Raw genomic sequence first — 16425 nt, forward strand, 5'->3', positions numbered from 1 at the left:
GAAATAAGTCTAGCTGGAACACTCTATTATCCATGCTGTTGTGAGAACAGAACTGAAAAATGCTTTATTTATAAAGCATTTATGGGTAAGTTGTATAGGTATAGCAAAAATGTGTGATTTTGAGAAGAGAATAATCTTGTATCTAGAGAAAATGTCAGAAACCTTAGTCAGTTAACTGACATTAAGAGAGGCAGTGTCAAAGGAAGTATAAATGGGACTAACCAAGCTTGATGTCTGAGTGAGTCTCATTTTTGCAACTGCCAGGTTTCAGCATTATGGTCAGAGATGGTGAAACATGCCCATTGTCATGAAGGCAGAAGTTCTAGAGTCAACAATCCCTGGGTATCAGCATTCAGAATCATAACACTGATATTAAAGAAAATATATCCTTATCCCCTCATCACAGTACAGCAACAAACACAGTCAATACAATTCCCTGGTTGTCTTTTCCAGTCACTGTGACTGAAGTAGCCATGTGCTTTAGAAGGTGCATTGCAAAGATGAGGTCCATCAGTCTGAGTCCTAGGAATAGAGGCTGTCACTAACCTGAAATGGGCATTTAGTGTTGTAGAATGTTGTTCTGTATGCTGTGAATGTGTGCTGCTCTGATTGGTTGATAAATAAAATGCTGATTGGCCAGTAGCCAGGCAGGAAGTATAGGCGGGGCAAACAGACAAGGAGCATTCTGGGAAGAGGAAGGCTGAGTCAGGAGTTGCTAGTCAAACACAGAGGAAGCAAGATGACAAGGCATAACTGAGAAAAGGTACGAGGCCACATGGCTAAACATAAATAAGAATTATGGGTTAGTTTAAGTGTAAGAGCTAGTCAGTAATAAGCCTGAACTAATATCAATACAGTTCATAATTAATATAAGCCTCTGTGTATTTATTTGGGTCTAAGCATCTGCAGACAGGGTGGGACACAGGAAACTTCCAACTACAATGTAGTATCAATAAGATATACATCATTGTGTTATAACAATGGGCTGTAAAAATCCATTCATTGTTGAAACACAAACTACCATAGTCTAACAGATAGGAAAGTTCAAGACTAAATCAGCCTTTTGATTTGCTTCTCTGTATTTTTCAGAGTATTGTGAGCATTGTCCAATCTCTTGAAATATCTATTTGAGTTTTTCTTGCATTCAGACAGTTGTGGAAGAGCTTAGCTTAGCATAGGAAAAAATGTCTGCAGTTTAAATGTTTTCATTATGTATTTGAATCTCCATCCATTACGAGTTAGAGAAATCTATCTCTAGAATGTCAGTGTGTGCAAAATTGAGCTTTCTAGTGTGTTTAAGTAAATAAAAATGTGCTCAGTTCTACTTTATCTTGGACAGATCTGTCAGTGATATTCAGAATGCACAGCTTTCTATTCAACAATTCTGAAGTGAACTCAAATGGTCAAGGAAAAGAAGCTGAATACTATCCGATGAAGCTATCTTTTAGAAGAGATATAAAGACCACCTAAGTGCCTTTCAGTAGAGGACTGTTTGTTAAAGTATACAAATCGATTTAGCACTCAATAAGAACATTAGTTAGGAGTGGGTCAGATGGTTTAGTAGTAGGTAAAGGCGGATGTGGTTAAGCCCAATGACCGAAGTTCTACCCAAGATCCACATAGTGGAAGAAGAGAATTGGAATTGACTCTTGCAAGTCATTCTCTGACATTCATACTTGTGGAGTGACATGTAGGCACACACACACACACACATACTCACACAGGCACACATACACATGATAAAATAAATACATAAAAGAACATTTGTGTGAATATGCTGAAGTGAAAGATTACTCATGAAGTACATTGCATAATTAAGGCAAATTATAGGACAACATATGCAGCACACTCTCCATTTATTGCTTAGCACCATTGAACATTACAAATAGCAGTTGGACATACATCAAGGTAGTTTAAAAGGTACACATTGACTTCAAGGGTGCTAACAACACCTGACAAATGGAAATGATGGGTGGATAAGAAGACCTCTTCCTTTTTCATTCATGCATTTCCCTTTCACTATAAGCTCATATCTGTTAGGCAACAGCCACAACAACATGAGGGTGGATAACCTCAATGGATAAGTCTTTGGAAAAACTTACTCCAACCTAGACATAAAGTTTATAATTCTAAGGTGAAAACTAGACTATTTGAAATGGGAATCAATATCACACGTGGACTTTAAGATCTTTAAAACAGATCACAGAGGTTGGAGTTATGTGGCTCTAGTCACAAAGGGATAATGTAAATAGGGAAGATTGGATATTCTGCTAAGAGCCAGTGTTCTCTGGCTTATGAGCCCATCTAAGGCATTCTCTTTAGATTTGTGATTCAAGATCCAAAATTTAGTGATAGGATGAAGACAGGGTTGAGGGTTCCTAATAAAAGTGTGCTAATTAATTAATAGCTCTTTAAACTTACTCAATGCACCAAGTACACATTTCATTGCTAAAATATTGGTTCGAGAATAAGATGGGTCGCAAGAAAAATGACTTCAGATGTATAAGTGAATATTCATAAACGAAATATTATTACAGAAGCAGCTTCCTAAGTCTGGCTTGTCACATACATTGTAACATGAAGCTGAATTCTTATGTATCTTTAATTTTGCTATGGTCAAGTAACTAATTTTTTTTAACCAATTTGGGTCTTCTAAATCATCTTTGGATCCAGAATAATCTAGTTTTTGCACTCATATAGCTACGAATCTTCATGTATTCATATGTATTTTTTTTTACAGTGAGCACATATTCTTTATGTGTGACAGTGAATGCAGAGAACGCTCTGTCATCTTCTCTGATACTTCTGTACTGCTGTTGAATGGAAACTCCACTGCTCTTTGCAAAAGTAAAGTTTGCAAGGACATTTTGGCTCTTTATGATTTAAAGCATCAGATAAATATTCTACGTGAGCTGGTTTAAGATGTGCTGCATGAGGAAAATGATTTTTTCCAGCACAAAGAATGAGTCTATTCTACAATTTCATTTTGTGTCTTCAGAGCTCAGTGTCGGGAGGAGGTGTGGTTAAGTCCCTAAATTGAAGCACTTACTAAACCAAAAGGGACTTCCTAATCAGATGGAAGTCTCCTGACACCATACTGTGGGCTGGTGGTATTGCAGACCGTCTCAAAGTGCACATTTCACAGTCAGAGTCCTTTCTCCATGCCTGTCAAGTGAACTGAAGCCCTTCATTGTCTGTCTGGGACAGTGATCCATTTCTCATGTATGAGGCTACAGTTTTTGAACTCATAAACTGTAAATGGTATTAAATAAACGGCCTCCTGATGGATGAGTGCTGTTCACATAGGCTAATTTCTCATCTAAACAGGGATATGAAAATCCTTGCTAAAGGGTTGGTGACAGGACTAAACGGGGGTAATAGCAGACTTAATCAAGAAAGACAAATGGGATTCATTAACAACTGGCACTCAGCAGACAATCTTTAGAGACTTCCCCGCACACTCTCATTGGTCCAATCGAAAATAATTGTGTGCTGCTTTCATCACTGAGGACAGAACAAGTCTAGTGAAATTTTGTATTGGTGATATTAATTCACATTTGGATTGAACTTTGTGCTAGGAAACCCTTCTTTAGATGAGAGAAAGAGATAGGAAGAAAAGATCCTGGGTTTAATGCTAGGATTTTTTCTCTCATTGACTAGTTTCCCCATGTTCATTCATACCCTGGTACTTTAATTAACTGGGCATGCCCCCAGATGGGATGGATGGCTATTCCAGAGAATGTGATTTGCATTCAGGCTGATTGCAGAGCTGGCACTTGAGTTATTATGACCAATAGTGTCTTGCCTTATTGAGTTGTTTAGATTTGGCTTGTGTGGGAAAGGTAGAAAACACTACCAAAGAGTCATATGCTCCTTTACAGCATAGAAGGTGATGGGAAGTTCTTTCTCAATCATATGATGTATTTTCCAGCCCCTTTGCACATAGGTGAGAAACATATAACCATGTTTCTGCCAATGGGCGGGCCAAGAAAATGCATGCCATTTTGGGGCTTAGTGTATAGTGTTTCTTCGCCCTTTCTTTCATGTTCTATTTCCTCACCTACCAGATAACCACAGACTGCAAAAGACATGGGTGCTTGTAAAGACTGGAGCTCCAGACAGGAGGAACATGGCTCGTACCTGAGAAGAGCAGTGTGTTTTCCATGATGGAGGACTAGATCTAACACACAGCCACTGAGAACTGAAGTGTGCTTGCAACACTTAGCTTGATTTTGATTGGGGCACACTGATCTGCTGCCTTTAGTGTTGTTACTTCTTAACTGACCCTCTTAGTTTCCTATTTTAAAGAGAGTTGAATTTTAAGGCAAGCATCCTTCTGGCTTTGACTTGGGTAATTATCTTGCCTTAGTCTCATCATCCTGCAGTTCCATTGTTCAAGTGCTAAGATGCAGTGTGTTACCCTCCATTCGGAATACCTGTAAGAAAATGATATTGAATACTCATGGCCAAAACCAATAGATAGTTTATTTTCTGTTTCCCCTATTTTTATTGTCAAGAAGTTTGTTCAGTTTGTTGCTATGATGAAATATACAAGAGAAACAACCTATTTGGGCTCATGATTTTGAAGGTTTCAGTCCTTCAGAAACTGGTTCTATTGTCCTTGGCCTAAAGTGAGATAGAACATCACCTTGTGGTTGGCAGTGTACGGTGGGGCCAAGATGCTCACTTCTTGGTGGACAGAAATCAGAGATAAGCTGAGGGAAGGACAGGTGATGGGCATAACCTAAAAAGAAGTCCCATCTCCAGGGATGTGATTCTCAACTAGGCCCTACAGTCCAGTTGTATCATCAGCATCATCAGGTCATGAATCCATGAATGAATTAATACATGAGGAAGTCAGAACCCTCATGATCCAATCACATTGTAAGGATTGGATCCACAAGCTGAGGACCATGCATTTTACATATCAGCCTCTACAAGGGAAAACATAGCAAGAGTTTCTATAGGAATTTTATAGAAGCAGTGATTCCACTGAAGTCAAAACTGTGGCTGTATGATCGAATGTTATTTAACCATCTGTACTCTGGGCTACACTTTGGGTATTGGCCTGATAGTCTTGCAATAGTAGGTGCCGTAGCCTTCCCAGAGTTCTTTGGTTATTTTGAATCACTGCATGTCAGTGGGGTCTATTGTAAGCTTCTACTGTTTTTCTCCTTGGGTTTTTATTTTAGCAGATATACTGTGTCCTCCAGGACAGACTATAAGTCCATGATGGATGGGAACTGTGGGTTAAGTAACCAACCCTCCATTCCTCTCAGCAGAATTAGCTCTAAGTCATGTTTTGTATTATGTCCCACTTGCCTGGTAGGATTGAGGCACAGTTGCTACTCAGGCATATCCACTACTTCATGGTCTTCCTCCTTCATTTTCACTTCCCACACCTCTTCCTGAGGCTTCCAGCTACGTCTGATAGTTGCACATTAAGCAATTTTACTAGGTTTTGACACTGCACGAGCAGTAACCACTAGCACATTTGAGTCAACCAAAGCAACTTCAAAAAATATGTCAAATTTATATGTTTTATTCCTCCCCCAATACACACACTTTTTTGAGGTTCAACACTTCTGCTTAGCTATACCACCAAGTAACATTATGGTCACTACACTTGGGAAGGAAATTTCCACTATATGAATGAGTTACCTGCCCCTGGCAGGTACACTGACTTGGCAGCCATTTCAGAAGTGCAGGCTGTGTTCTGTTCTGCTCCTAGTTGAATGCTTGTACAAATCACACTCTCAAGTGGATATACCACTATGGTGGGCAGGAATTTTATACTTAAAAATCTCTATCAGGGGTCTTGCCCCAAATAAATGTGTGTTCTTAATAGTCTTAGAAACAGTTGAGTACTTGATGGGACAGTGTATCTCCTAAGTCATTCAACAAAACCACGGAAATAATACCCTATGAAGTTAAGTACACTCATCAGGCTTGCCATGTCCTGTCATTTCAGCACCAGCCTATCTCTCTTCCCATGGTCTGTAGGTGGTTGCCATGAAGCTCCTTCTAGTTAGAAATTCAGAGCTGTCTCAGCTCTAGTAGGGAAAGATCTATAGCACGGGAAGTGAGTGACACGAATAACTCTTATCTTAAAAATTGTGTCCTACCCAAGAACTCAGTGCTTTCAATGGTCTTTTCCTGCTGGTTTGCCTGTCAGCCTCTGAGGCGTCTAGAAGCCACATTTCCCAGGCCTATCCCTATCAGTAGAAAATTGTCAGAGTAAAATATGATTTTAGCTGAGAAAAGATAACAATCCTTTACATTTTCAGCAAAATCAGGTGATAGCAGGTTGTTGTCCTTCAGATACCTAAGGCAAGATAACCTCCCAACACCCTCAACTTGTTGTCTCTAGGACTCATAATAATGAGCCAGTTGAGAGAGATCAGGACTCTAAGGGTAAACAGCCAAACATCTTTCAGTGCCTTATGACACCTGTGCTATTGCCTCCAAGTATTTCTGCATGCATTGAACTGTGATGTGACAGAGCTTGCCTGTGTGACTCTGGTCCCTAAGATGTTGGAAGGGACACTTCTCAGTTGCCAAAGCATTTCACTCCCTGGAGCTAAGACTTAGCGGATGTGTCCCGATGAAAGATAATAAGCAAAGACTGGAACTTCACCTAAAGCTAGAGAAACAAAGGATGGGTGCTAATTGAAGCAAGAGACCCTAGAGAAGTTTCCAGAAATAAAGAAACAACTGGCAAAGTGATTACAGAAGTCTCACTAGCTTCCCTGGAAAAATATGATCTATTATATGTGAATATTTATGCATCACTATATATGTATATATGTGCATATATATTCTTTTAAAAATAAATCATGGCTTATTATGAACAACTATCTAGAATTTTCAGCTGCCCAATGCCTTCTAGAGATTATTCCATGTTTTTCTGTATCAGAAATAAGGTCATATTCTTCTAAATCAACTTATAAATATAATTGCATAGAGTCACATTAAATATTGTATATATTTCTGCAATATAACCATTTTTATGAAGTTAATCAACATGCAACTTCAGGCCAAATGATTAACTTTCAAGTGCATATATTTTATAAGTATAAAAAAAGTACAATTAAATATAATAGTTTTATCAGTAAGACTCTAAATTGTGCTTAAATAAAATGCATCTTGTAAAACAGGTGTTTAAAACTCAAATTGCTGTAACTGTTCATAACATGACATAAAAATTCAGAATTGGTCATTAGTATCAAATAATGAATAATTAAAGTGCAATAATATGATCTAGTAGACTTCTCTATCAATTGTTAGTAGGCTTCTCTGTTTGCTTAGCATGACTGAGGAGTATGCATTTGAAGTTTGGTATTGCTTATTTGAGAAGGCACAGCTAAACAACAATGCCAGCCTTTGATTGCTTCACTCTCTTGACTTCTCCTCTTATTCACAATATATCCTGCTATTGTAAAGTGAGGATTCATCAATGGTATGGAAAGTATATAATGTACTTTCTTGTTTTACTGTATTTTATATTTTCTTGCTTTAAGGTCAGGATTGGCTTGAGTCTCTGGGCTGTACTATGCCCAGAAGAAAAGTCAACAAGAACATTTCATGGGGATAAATATCACAAGGTTGTCAGATAAGAGATGGTTCCTTACCATTGAAAGTTGGATGTTATCAAGGGGGAATTAGAGCAATTTTAATAAGTGAAAGCAGAAGCAGGCTATAAACAGAGACATTGTCAATAAAATAGGCAAGAATGGGAGATTCCTTAATGCCAACATTGTCTCATCTGCCTGGGATAAAGCAGGTCCTGAAAGAAGTGTGCCAAACCAGACAAAGATGGACTGACTGTCAGAAGTCAGCAAGAAGGTCAGAGGAGAGATGGACATTCCTTCTTCCCCAAGGCTCTGATTGAATTTGCCCCACACCATGCGCGGACTCATTCAGACACAACCCACTTGGTGAATGAATGGCAGGCATCACCCTTTTAGCTTCACAGGGCTGGTATCTGACGTGTATCATATCCTTCTTCCCTCAATTTTCCATTGTCAAATCATCCATTAAATTGGATTGAGCTCGCCTAAGCCGGCCTGTCTTGGAGTGCTCAGGGGAGATTACTTTGAAAGGAACAAGACCTTGGCTGTCAGGCAGGTTAGTACATGCAAGCTCTCAGGCTCAGCTTCTCACTTTGCAGAGGTCCTCTGACATCCTGGAGGGCTCCAGCAGCCCAGTGGGCCCCTCCTCTCAGCTTCGTTCTCTCCTGGGCTTACAAATTGTGATTACCCCCGGTTCTGGCTGCAAGACACTTTTCTATTTTCTTTTTTAAGGGTGTATCCAGAGGACAGAGGGTGAGAGGCACAGAGCACAAAGTGAGAGCGGTCCTTTGACATTCTATGCTTCAGTCTCACTAGGTAAACTTCTGAGACAATTTTCCAAACAGCTGTCAGAGGATTCAGGGGAGAATTTCAACTTTGCATCTTCAACCAATGTTTCCGTCAAAAATCATTTGCTAAGAACATTGGAAAAGAAAGTTGCCAGAGAAGGTGCTGAATTTGCTCCCTGCAGTTTGGACAGAGCTGAAGTACATTTTTGAAGGGACAGGAGAAGGTGTCTCCTCACCCAGAGGCACCACGATGGCTGTCTTGCTGTAGTTAAGTGTGAAAAGCAGGCTACCTGCGGTGAGATGGTCACCACACTTTCTGTCCTCCATCACCATGTGCTGACAAAGCCACCGTGCTTCAGACAGGAGCTCAGAGTCTTCAGGAAGTGCGTCCTGGAAGGAATTAGAACAAAGGCTGTGGGGGACACAGTCTCAAAACAGATGCACAGAGCCCACCTAGTTCAGTCAGAGGCTGGGTGAACTTGTTCATATTAACAGGACTTTCATAAGGCCAGGGTGACGGTTTGCTTCTCTTGTTCCCTAATCCAAACAAAATCCATAGAATACACAAGTCACCCTATCCTTCCTTATATCTGTAAGGCCTTTTAAAAGTCAGTTCTCCGTGCCTCCTGTGAGCAAACCTCAGGTATAATTTGATTGTGCTGGCTTTTGTGTTTTTTTTTTTTTTTCTCACATACAGTTCTCTGAATCTGCTCCTTTCCCCCCACATTCTTCTGGGTTTTGTTCAAAGTGACATCGCCTCTCTCAGTTTTGGATGTGGCCTCTTAGTTTTGTCATTCCTGATGGCTTTGCTTTTCTAAATTGTCCTCTATAATATCTCCCAATGCAATCTTTCTCAACAGCAAAGCTGATCATATCCTTTATTGTTTAAAACCCTTAGTCTCTCTCTATTATTCAGGGTCTATCCTTCGCCGCCCAGTGAGCGAGCCCCAGGTGCCAGGGTAAATCAGACCAATGATGCTATGGAAATAAACCATGAACATCTTTCCAACACCTCACCTATCCTTCCTTGGATGTCTCCTTCTATCTGGTCCATGGACTTCCTAGAACATTCATCTCTTGCTTTACTTCTCTGCTTGCCACTCACTCTTTCTCGTCACATGGATTGATAATTTAGTCTTACTTGATTTTATTGTCATCCCCCTCCACACAGCATCTTGTATTTCAACTAACTTCATGTGGTTCAAAGTTGTAGTTATTATAGCCGGGCGGTGGTGGCGCACGCCTTTAATCCCAGCACTCGGGAGGCAGAGCCAGGCGGATCTCTGTGAGTTCGAGGCCAGCCTGGGCTACCAAGTGAGTTCCAGGAGAGGCGCAAAGCTACACAGAGAAACCCTGTCTCAAAAAAAAAAAAAGAAAAGAAAAGAAAAAAAAGTTGTAGTTATTTATCTGTTTATCCACACACTCATTCGTCCAGTTGAAAAAACAGTCCTGAGCACAATATGAAGTATTGGAGATAGAAAGGTGAGCCATAAACATTTCTCAAAGTTGAATGACTTACACTATAGCAAAGGATGAAGACAAATCATGTAACACCCAGGGACATTCTCAGAAGAAATAGTGTCAAAGGTGATAGCTGAAGCTAAGCAGAAGGTAGGTAAGACGAGAAAGGGGGAAGAGTGTTCCATTATTTCAGCAAGGTTCAATAAGAGAATGTTCTGAGGGGAGAAGGAAATCAGAGAATAAATGACAGGGGATGAGGCCAAGCACCATGGGGACAGGACTTGGGCTGAAGCCAATGTGAAGTTGCTGAGGCTTTTAAGTAGGAGTGAGGCATCAGTCAACTTTAATTGTAGCAGGTCTGGTCTAGTTTGTATAGAGATTAAATCTAAGCAAGTTACAGAGAAGCCAATCCCCCTGGGGACAGTACCAGCAGTCACGTGGACTATTGTTGCTGCAATCGAGGAGAAAGCATTGTTTGGATGTGGCAGATATTCAGATGATCGAATTAAAGGACCCAGTGATTATAAAAAAAAATACCAAGTTAAAAGTAGTAATTAAAAGTTATGCCTAACATCTTCAGCTGATTACTATCTAGGGTCTTGTTTCATTGTCACATAATCTGTTATGCAAACTCAGGTAGTTCAGACTAAACCTGCAGAAAAATGGCAGACTGCTTCCTTGACTAGATACATGTACTCCCAAGCCCCAGGAGAGTCAGCTTACTTCTCTTTCAGCTCCTAGTAGGGACTGAATCATGCGATGATTATAATGTGGCTGGAACACAGGTTTTCGTGGATATCATGGTGAGGGCTTCTTGCTGAAGTATCATTTTAGGCAGTTCCTTTTTTTTCTCAGACAGAGCCACCTACCTGAGTTGCATCTACCAGGCTGTGAAGAGCCAGCTCTGCTTTAATCTCAAGAAATAGATCTTTGTTCCCAACAGCTCAAGTGACGACAAACCCAAGGTCAGAGAAGTAGGTTGCCAGGAACGCAGCTGAGACTAGGGTAGGAACCTCTTATACTCAGCTTCTGTGAACCTTTACCTGGGCCTAGAATGTGTGGCAAACTTAGCTTTAAAATGGTTCTTCTCTTGTTACATCCTACCTTTTTTTCCCCATGGTAGCAGTTGCTGTGTTCATGACATTTGTCCAAGCGCTTGTCCTTCCTTGGGAAACTTCCTCTATTTTGTGTTTTCTTGTCATCACATTTCACTCTGGCACGACTTGCACTCTTTCCAGTCTTGGGAAACAAATGATTGTCTCTGTCTGTCCAACAGATGCTTGTAGCTGAAGTTTTCCTGGTCCTGCCTGGCTCACAGTCAGGACAAATCTCTCCCACTCATGTCCCCCAAGTAAACACACAGAGACTTATATTACTTATAAACTGTATGGCCATGGCAACCTGCTTGCTATCTGTTCTTATATCTTAAATCAACCCATTTCTATAAATCTATACCTTGCCACAGTGGCTCGTGGCTTACTAGTATCTTACATCATGCTTCTCCTTGTGGCGGCTGGCAGCATCTCCCTGCCTCAGCCTTCCACCTCCCAGCATTCTCCTCCTCCTTGTCCCGCCTACACTATCCTTCCTGCATGGCTCCTGGCCAATCAGTGTTTTATTTATCAATCAATCATAGCAACATGTATTTATAGCATACAGGACATCCCACAGCAGAGGCTGGAGAATTCATAGGTCTAAGCAACCATCTTTGGTGTGCTATCTGCCATCAACATGTCCTACTCAGCTGACCTTAGAGGGATGGACTTCATGGTGGGTATGCTACAGTAGAACCCAAGACCCCAGATGACAAGGCTGAGCAAGGGTCTCCTTCTGATTTTAAAGTTCCTGTTCTCAGTTCAACTTCACTCTTGGCAACTGAGTTCTCCGAACTTGAGTCTACCATTACTTGAATTGTGAATAATTCTCTATTTCTTTCTCTTTTTTTATAGAAAGTTATGTTTTTCATACAATATATTCTGATCATGCCTTTCCCTCCCTCATCTCTTCCTCACCTCTCCATCCTTCAAATTCCATGCTTTTTTCTCTCTCTTTTTAGAAAACAAATAGGTAAATAAAAACAAACCAGAATTTAAAAAAAGAGAAAGAAGCAAAAGAGTAATAGAAATGCACGCACACACGCACACACACATACACACACACCATCACACACACACACACACACACACACACACACACACACACACACACACACACACACACAAAGCGTGCCAAGAAACAAAAACCCCAAACCCATAAAAATACAAAATTGGAAACCAAAATGTACAAGTAAAAGTCCAGTAAGATAAACACTGTCCTCCAAAACAACATGAGACAAAAAGATCCCACAAACACCACTGAGTTCCTTTTATGTTGACCATCCACAGCTGGGCATGGGGTCTGTCCTTAAGAGTGGTTTGTATGTCTTATGAGATTCCATTGGAGAGAACAAAGTTTTCCTTTATGAGCACTTGGCAGCTGGAGACGGCTTCTGGGTTAGGGATGGGGGCTTGTATCCACTTCCCTTCTCAGTGCTGTGACTCCATCTGGCTTGAACCTGTGCAGGACCTGTGCATGTTTCCACAGTCTCTGTGAGGTCATGCGTGTGTCAGCTCTGCAGTGTCCAGAGGACACTTGTTTTCATCCATGCCTTCTGGCTCTGACTAAATCTCTGTCTCTTGAAAGCAAAGCATCACTGAATCCGAACAGTATGCAAGGCAGGTGGCTCTCTCTAAGAAAAAAAAAAAAAAGAATTTGAATTGCTTTGCCCTCTACAAAAAAAGCTGACTCTTCCATTTTCCCTAGTGACTTTATGTTCACCCAGGTATTCTAAACAGAATAGCTATCACTTGTTAACTTTATACTCTATACTAATTCCAACATTTTTCATGGATTATTATCTTTGATCCCTATAACAATCTCTTTTTTAAATTGCAGGACTATTGAGACACAATTATGTATTATAAATTCACAGAATTTGCTGTACTTTTATTTACTACATTCTCAACTTTATTATAGAGTAAAGGCTATAGGTATTTAGTAGAAACCAGCTTGAATGTGGAATGTTCATCTCTTCATGGCCTGTGACATGCAGCATGATACTTGGTGGTGGCTGTGAGCCACAGCCACTGTAGTTCACAAGAGCATGGTGGTAAATAACAGGCACTCTATGACCATACTCTGCTGCTGAGTTATTACATTCAGCATGTTATGGGTATTAGATGCATTTTGACTTAGGATATTTTCAACTTTTATGAGTTATTGGAATGTAACCTCCTCATAAGGAGTGTGTGTGTGTGTGTGTGTGTGTGTGTGTGTGTGTGTGTGTGTGTAATGTGTGTATAAAATGATACAGTGAAAACTGCCATTGACCCATGTATAAGGACCCAGTAATTGGTTTCTTCAGTTGAAATTACTGGAAACCAATTGCTACCAAAGGATGTGAGTATTTTAAATTCTTTACAGATGCTTTTGAGAAAGATCTTCCAATTTATATATTCTAACTGATAATTAATGGCTGAAAACATTTTCCTTATTTTTTTATGTTCTAAGTCATACATTTTTAAAAGTCTCATTTTGTGTTTTTCTCACTAATTTTATCATTAAGTCAGGTTAGCTAATGAATGACCATATCTTATTGTTACGTTAGTTGATTTATTATGAACATGATCATTTCTAGGCAGTTTTTCTTTTTCTGTTTATGCCTCTCATCATGATTTAATTTATTAACTATGGGGTGGGCTTGCATTTTCATGTTCCTTGAGATAGTCTCCTCTGGTGCTGCAACCTGGGTTTCATTTATGACGGGCTTTGTTGTTGCAGAGTGGATGAGTGACAGCTGCTATTATGTTCTTACTACTGATGGACAGAAGGGAATACCATTAATTTTCCACATTTGTATCTAGTGCACACACACACACACACACACACATACAAAATGCCATTTTCCTTCACAAAATGTTTTTTTTTCCCCTCTGTGAAAACTTTCTTCACAACAATAACACCAGTTTAGACTGAATGGGTAAAGGAGAGATTGGACCAATTCAGCATTTTTTTTTTATCTTTATGTTTTGTTTGTTTGTTTTCTTCCTCTATAACTTTCAGCTTTTCCTATTCTTTTGAGTTACTTTGGAGTACTCAGATACTATCAAGGATTTATGATCTCGTTTCATTATGGAAAATGAAATCACTAAAATATCTCAAAAACTCCTCAAATTCTTTAAATTTGTGCTTTTTCCTCAATCATATCCCATCACTGAGCCCACCAGAATGACGATATATGAACTTTCTTGAGCTTAATTTATCTTTAATAGGCCTGCTCCTTACTTTTCAAAAACATTTCGTTTTTCATTAGAACGTCTCTTTTAATTGAATGCAGCATAAAGTGATATCATAGACACCAGGGTTCTTTTCCATGAGTATATATGTGCAGCTGTAGGTAAGGGAGATACAAACACTTGTTTTCCTCAGGTGAATCACTTTCCCTTTCTCCAGAAGCGCATGTTGTGTAGAGGAACTGTAACTGCCCTTTCCTGAAGTGGCTGCCAGTGTCACACGTGCCAACATTCCCGTTATCTCAGGACAAACCTTCTATTATACAGTGCATTCCACATCAGTCCCTACTCTAACTCTGACCTGTTTCACAGAAACCCATTTCAGCACCTGAATCTTACATTTTGGCCCAAAACTATCTGAAATGCACTTTGGTCCTTCATCTCACTGTGGAAGCAGATGAACCACTGACTTGTGTTTCATAGATGGCCTAGGTTTCCTTCTGTCTTCTAAGAAGTTTTTGATTTAAGGTCAGACGTGTGTTTCATTGTGGATAACCTTTCACTTCAGCCTCCCTGATTCCTTATTTCTGGAGGAATGCCTAGAGCATGGGACGTTTCCTCAAATCTCCAGACCTCTCTAGGATTGGTATAGCAGAATTAGCAGGGACACTAACTGGGCATGTTTGAACCCACCCAGACCCAGTCACAGCAGTTGACTTTTCTTTTCCATAGTGGAAGGTGAGAATGCTCCTGGGATGTAGTGAAAAAGGGGTTAGGGATGCTAAGCCATCTGCAATGCGTGATAAAATCTCACCCAAAATAGCCTACTCTATTATCACCATGACCTCTGAAACATACTTAACTACAGGAGGAAATTAATTCCCTAAAAAGAGGGTGAGATCACAGAAATCAGGCTGGAAGCAGTTGAAGGGGAAAATGAGACCTTGAGGCCAGAAAAAAACAAAGTGAGAAAATAATAAAATTTCAACTCTAACTAGCTAGAAAATCGGGAGCTGTTCGGTTGTTATTGGATGAGATATTGTGCAAGAAGTCCAGGGACAACGTGGATGTGAAAGGAAAGAGACAGCAGAACAGACTGTGCTGTCTGTGGACCTTGCCAAAGGCTGGGATCCAAAAGCAACTGGGAGGCTGTAGGTGGAAAGTTAGTAACATCAGCCGTTAGCAACTCACTGTCTTGACTAGAATGGCTATTCCAAGTAGTCCCCAAAAGTGTTATCAGATAGGAGAGAAGAGGACCAGGAAGGTCAGAAGAAAACACTCCATGGGTTGTAGATGTGATAGGTGTTTTGGGGAAACTAGGAATAATCTTGGGTCTGTGCTGGAACATGCTCTATTAAATTATGGAATAGGCCTATGGGGTTTGGGTGGGTGCAGAGAAACAATAATTCACACTGACAGGAGTCAGAAAGGAAGCTAAAACACTGAGGCCGGCTTTGGTGGAAACTATCACCACAGTAGTATTGTTTCAACCAGGAGGGAGAACGCCGCCAAGCTATTTGAATCTTGCATTTGGATTGGATCTCTTAAGTCTAAATCTAAAGCCACAGCCAGAGTTTATGTAACTAACAAATCCCAAACCAGCCTATAACCATGTGCTGTAAATAACTCTAGTGAGAGATTACAGTTAAGCCTCATGAATCCAAGAGACTATTCCCTCCACACCACCACCCTTGGCCCTGGATGATGAATAAAATAAATGGAATTTCAGGGAGCTTATCGACACTGTCTCTCTAGGCCTGGCACAGAAATTCAAAGCTGGGAGTCTGCAGATGCTACAGCTCATATGGGATTTAGCACCGGTTTATAGTTCTGGCCTGCAAACCCCAGACACTAGGAAGTAGGGTCCAAGTCTTTAACATCTGCAAGGCCTGTATGTGGAATGACTTTTGCCCCCCATGTTTGAGCCCTCTTCCTAGTCTGCAAAAGCTGCAATGTGAACTGTCCTCTGCATGTGCAGCTGGCGCTCACATGTACAGTCTATGTCACCGTCAGTCCTGCATAATGCTCCCATAAGCAAGAGTGAACTGGAAGAATTGCCTGAAATTGAAGGTCGCTCACTCAGACCACGGCAGGCTGAAGTCAATCTCACACAGCATAAAAAGGTCAGTGATGGAGGCTATGAAGATGACTCGGTGGATAAAGTGCTTGGTATGCAAACAGGGAAACCCGAGTTCAGATCTCCAGAACCCACAAGAATCAGGCATGGTGATGCATGCCTATCAGCCAAAACCGGGGTATAGACAAGTGGGTCCCAGGGGCTAGTTGGCCAGCCCAAATGACAGGCATTCGATTCAGTAAGGGACCTTGTCTCAA

General features: G+C 40.5%; 1 long non-coding RNA gene across 5 annotated transcripts in view; it reads left to right on the forward strand.

Annotated features, from left to right (window-relative positions):
- The window catches only part of LOC128106078 (uncharacterized), a 94844-nt gene that overhangs the window by 49765 nt on the left and 28654 nt on the right, over window positions 1-16425 (forward strand). The gene's annotated exons all lie outside the window — the stretch shown is intronic.

Source organism: Peromyscus californicus, unplaced genomic scaffold (assembly GCF_007827085.1).
Source record: "Peromyscus californicus insignis strain IS unplaced genomic scaffold, ASM782708v3 Scaffold_9__1_contigs__length_137607984, whole genome shotgun sequence".
In the NCBI taxonomy this organism is placed as follows: domain Eukaryota; kingdom Metazoa; phylum Chordata; class Mammalia; order Rodentia; family Cricetidae; genus Peromyscus; species Peromyscus californicus.